The 5506-nt window shown below is 43.5% G+C and overlaps 1 long non-coding RNA gene across 1 annotated transcript; it reads right to left on the reverse strand.

Annotated features, from left to right (window-relative positions):
• Positions 1–783: 783 nt before the first annotated feature.
• LOC135901866 (uncharacterized) lies at positions 784–2025 on the reverse strand. Its single transcript, XR_010564295.2, has 3 exons — positions 1895–2025; positions 1534–1737; positions 784–1041 (listed from the first exon to the last, which is right to left on the reverse strand). It is a non-coding gene; the product is annotated as an uncharacterized lncRNA (long non-coding RNA).
• Between the last annotated feature and the right edge of the window lie 3481 nt (positions 2026–5506).

A 5506-nucleotide genomic window follows, 5' to 3' on the forward strand; every position in this document is an offset into this window, starting at 1 on the left:
CGAAGGCTGAACTATGAGAAGTCGATGAGAGCCACAGAGTGCTCTTTAGAGGAGCGAAAGATTGCCCTCGCAGAGCAGCGCCTCGCTCTGGAGAGGGACCAGCTGGACCAGAGAAGGCGGGAATGGGAAGGGCAGCAGCGAATGCTGGATGAAGATAGACAGCTTCAGTGTGAAGAACTTGGGAGGCTGCAGAAGCAGCACGAAATAGAGATGCAGGAGCGCAGGGCAGAAAGAGAGCGATGCCTGGCAACTCAGATGGCAGTTCTCGAAATTATACACAAGCTTTCGCAAAACAAAAATAAACATTCTTGTAGCGCAGTACGGTGCATTTAATTTCTTCAAAAAGAAGTTACAAGGACATTATCCTTGTAACATACATGTCTAAATGCTTGGAAATAAAATTTCGCAAATTAAAGTGTGTTAAAACTACGCCTCCGATTGGTGCTCTAGCACTGCATACAAGATGAATAAAGCTTGCTTTAACAGGTCACACAAGACGTAGCATCGGCAAATGTGAGATTGTTCAGTGGTTCAAATGGAGCCAATAATTGCTTGACAATTTTGAAGTGATTTCCAAAATTCTCTTATGGGCTACGCATATGCAAGTTCCAAAGACATATGTGAGATCCCTGATCCGAGGATTGAGGATCTCAAGCAGTGACGGGAACCAGATATTCCGGCAGAGATGGTGGTTTTAAGCCAAAAAACAGAAACGTGACTACCATACAAACATGCACGGCAGTTTGCAAGAATTGTAGCTACTTTGTACATCTGAGGTACATTTTGTAGAATAATCTGATGATTTTTTTAAAGTCCAAAAACGCAAACAGTCCAACAGTCTTGCCGAACCCCCATTCTACGGCCTGGCGGACTGTGCTCATGCCGGAATTAAAGCCTTGCTGTGCCTCTGTAGAGAAGAGCCAGCATATGGGCGCATCAGCAGTGGACGTAGTGGATATGCAGGGTCGCCATAGATGGTGTACAAGGAACCCTGCACCAAGCGCTCGAGCCTGCTGTAAAGGCCGCTGTCTCCCAGGATACCTACAACAGAGCAACTCTTTTAAGCACTTAGCAGTCACCCAAGAATTAATCTCACAAAGAGCACTAAAAGAGAGATTTCATAGCTGAAGTGCCTCAACAAGAATATTATTTATAGAATAAAATGGTACACAGAATGGTTTTTTTTTCAATCTTTGTGTCTCATGATATTAGTTTGGCCAGTGAATAACAGAAGGCCTTGTTGGCTACTATGCATGCAGTTATATGCTTTATAATTCTGGGGTGCAGGTGCACACCACATGAAAGAAAGCCAATAATTACGTTTCCTTAAAGTGATCAAGCATGCACAAAGGGCACTATAAGTAAACTTCGTGGGTACGTGGGTACCTTTTAGTCTTCACGTAAGGTGTGCAGCATTATGCTTCACTGCACCATATTTCCGTAGTGACCTCTACATGCACTGCTTCTATGAAAATACCATTATGTAATAAAAAATACCTTTATCTACATAGTAAGTTTGTCTGGTGTACCTACCGGCGTCGTGTCTGTGACCTGGATAGGGGCCGTCAAGATCGCACACGATGCCGTTGGCGCACATGACAGATTGATATTTCACAGCATGGACGCGCTTATGACCAGAGAAATATATTCTCTGGTTCACCGATGGCCGGCAAATCAGTCTCGCTGTCCCATCAACGAACCCCCAACAGTTTTTAAGTGGTGCACCTCTGCGATGCACTGCCTGTAAATAAAAGTAGGTAACGTAAACAATTACCTTGCCACTCAGAAATTGCTCGAAGAATTTGCGAGTATTCTGGTTACGTTTCGTGCCAATTTCAGCCAGGCATATCTATGCACTCACGTTCGCGCATTTAGGTATTTCAATGCACTGTACTTGCCTGAGAAAAACGACCTAGTTCAGTAATGTTCAACCACTTGTTCTTAGTTAAGTCCAGCAGGTGTCCAAAGTTGCCTTCAATGTGCGTGAGCACCTCGGACACGATGCTTGACAAAGTGGAGTAGTGGCGGCCAAGCAGTGCCTCCGAATCCCACCACCTGTTGGGATACGCCAGCCTGCGTAGGGTTATGAGAAGAGCTTCCTCACCACTTACGCTGACACCCTGGGCGCTTATTACAGCGTTCGGGATAAGCAGAGACGTGTTCAGGTCTTACAGGTTTTCCTTATGAAATCTAAACCTCCACCTAAAAGCATCTTCTTGCACTTCTTCGATGTTAAATAGGCCGTTTACCGACTTATACTGTCGGGGTGTGCGCTGTTGATGTCCAAGGAAAATGACTTCCAGATCACTCCAGCTGAGATCTAGATAAAGTAGGTGCTTACCAAGAACACACCTGCGCGCGACCGACTCACGTTCGGCATGAATGGTGATGGCAAACTCTGAACTTTACGTGGCAAACACGGCAAGAAGCACGACTGGCTCTCTGAGTACGCGCGCGAGTATGAGCTTGTGGATTAACTTGGCTGGTGAAGGAACGTAACGGCGGGTATTCAAAACTAAGCGCGACTAATTGTTTGCTGCTGATAAATTAACCTCGAAATTTTAATTAAACGCGAAAACACGACAGTTAAAATTACCATTCTTATCGCAAAATGATATTTTCTTTAAAATTGTTTCTAATAGCTTTTTTTTTGATGCCGTAGTGGCGCTGTCAGCGCAAGACGCTATTCGCAAACGCAAAACCCTATTCTAAAACTCTTCACTCCTTCGTGCCCCAACGCTAACACCCGCAAAGCTCTTTGGGGCCCCAAACTATTGGGGCCCCTATTCTAAAACTCCCTAGTGTTCACGATACGTCATTCTCGGCATGGACTTCCTCAACCAACACGGCGCAATCATCGACCTGAAGTCGAAGTCAATAACACTGTCGGAAAATCATGCGATACCGCCGGAGAGCCTTCCTAGTCACCGCGCCTTGAGTGTGCTCGGAGATCAAGTGAGCATCCCGCATCGCTTGAGCATTGTTGTTTCGGTCGGCATCGAAACACCTGCTAACGTAGAAGGCGTCATGGAAGGCGACCAACGTCTACTGCGCGACCGTGAAATTCGCGTCGCAAGAGGAATCGCTCGACTGCACGGAGAAAACACGAAAGTGTTGCTGACAAACTTCAGCCAAGAGTTCAAGCAGCAGCAACAACAACAACAGTTCAACAACAAGGGCACGACGACCGCATACATCGAGGAAATTCTAGAAACCAGCAATGCGTTTGTCCTCTCGGATTCTGCCGCATCTACCCCGACGACCGTAGTTCCCGAGCCAGACTTCGACATAAATCCAATTCTACCCGTGATGAAGCAACAACAGCTCAGAAGTCTGCTTCCACGATACAAAGAATGCTTTTCGACGTCATCAAGGATTCGACGAACCTCAGTCGCAAAGCATCGCATAATAACCGAAGAGTGCACTCGACTTCTCCGCCAGAGCCCTTACCGAGTTTCGAGGCGAGAACGTGATGATGATTAGGGATTTTTATGGCGCAGCAGCCGTGCAGACTATAATGCGCCAAACACATGTTTTTCGGATTAGCTTCTTTCTTCAAATGCTGCAAAATTGTGTATATGGTCAAGTAAAAATATAAAACCTGAAATGTGCTATAGTTCTTGTAGAATTCCCGTGGCTTTTAAAAAGTTAAAAGTATCTTCATATGGCACGAGTGGTTCATCACTCAATAAAAACATGGGATGCATAGGGATTCTTTTCTCGTAAAAGATCTTAAAATATATTTGCCTCCATTTTTCTAAGCTAGGACATGTCATTAAAAAGTGTAGCACGGTTAAAATTTCACCGCAATGTTGGCATGTTGGTTGTTGTTTGTTATTCATTAAGTAACTATGTGTCAGCCTTGTGTGACCAATTCTCAAGCGACATAATATAACCTCATAAAATCTTTGTCTGTGGCGACAACTGCGCCATTCTCGTAACATAGGTTTAATGCAGTGAAGCTTGTTAAGTTTTTCTTGATCCCACACTTTCTGCCATTGTTTCTCAACTGCTATTCTTAAAGTAGCTTTATAATCTTGCCAAGGTAGGCCAACATTATGCAGCTCCAAATCTTTGGTACGGGCTGCCATAATATATGCTCTTTCATTCCCGGGAATTCCTACATGACTAGGAATCCAGCAGAAAGTGACATTTAAAGCTCTCATGTGGCATTTTGTGTATTGATTTTGTATTTTCTTCAGCAGATTATTTCTACATGGTAACTTAGATGCGAGAGCTTGAAGAGAGCTCAAGGAGTCGCTAAATATAACAGATTGATTATTTCCTCTTTTCAGGATGTCTTCAAGAGCTAACGAAATGGCATGAAGTTCTGCAGTAAAGACCGTAGCCTGACTTGGAAGTCTGATTTGTTTTTCAAATTGATTTGATGTCACTGCAGCGCCTACATTGCCATTGATTTTTGATCCATCTGTAAAGTATTTCATGCAAAAATTATACTCTGATTCGATTTCTAAATATTCGCTTAGTAACGCCTCTCTTGGTGAAAATTGTTTTCTGTTTTTTGTTAACCGAAAGTCGCATTTCGCATGTTTCATCTCCCAAGGAGCAAAAGAAGGTTCATCTTGCAAGAATTTATTTCTTACGTTGTAACATAGGTCCGCATTCAGCTTTTGGTACCTGATAAAAAAGGAAGGAATGATTGCTGGTTTGTTGCTAAAATGCATTTCAAAGCGCGGCCTTGTAAATAGTAGTCTACAAGGATGCGTTGAACAGGACAGTACTCTCATTATGTACAGTCGACCAAAAACGTTTACGGACCAAGAGATCTGACAAAAAGCTGAATATCTCCTCAGCCTCAAAACACAGACTGTTATTCCCATTTCCAGCCTTTTGTGGCACATGCGAACAACATTGTGATGCACAATTTTACTGGGTGCTTTTAAAGGCTGCTCGTATATTTTGAATTTTCTGAGATCCAGTGGTCCGTAAACTTTTTTGGTCGACTGTACATGTTTCCAAGAAATAGTCTTCTGTGTTCCAAAGACAACTGGTTGGTTTCTGCATACAAGCTTTGTATGGGAGACGTACGAAACACACCGGAACACAGACGTAGTCCAAGATGATGCACGGGATCAAGAACCTCTAATGCGGACTTTCGAGCGGAGCCGTACACAAAACATCCATAGTCTAATTGTGACCGGACAACTGCATTGTATATGCGAAGCAGACATATTCTATCTGAACCCCATGATCGATGGGATAGGAGCTTTATTAAATTTATAGATTTCAGAGATTTCTGTTTTGCATAAGCGATGTGTGCTTTGAAGTTGAGTTTCTTGTCAAAGATTATACCAAGAAATTTGTATTCATTCTTTACTGTGATTTGCTGTCCTTTAATATGTAATGTCGGGTCCGGTGTGAGCCTTCGGTATTGACTGAAAGGCACGCATATTGTTTTTTCTGCGCAAAATTTAAAACCATTTTCGTTTGCCCATCGCACTATAGAGTTTACACCTAACTGCAGTTGGCGTTCGCAAGTAGCCAT

Source organism: Dermacentor albipictus, chromosome 2 (genome assembly GCF_038994185.2).
Source record: "Dermacentor albipictus isolate Rhodes 1998 colony chromosome 2, USDA_Dalb.pri_finalv2, whole genome shotgun sequence".
NCBI classification, from domain to species: domain Eukaryota; kingdom Metazoa; phylum Arthropoda; class Arachnida; order Ixodida; family Ixodidae; genus Dermacentor; species Dermacentor albipictus.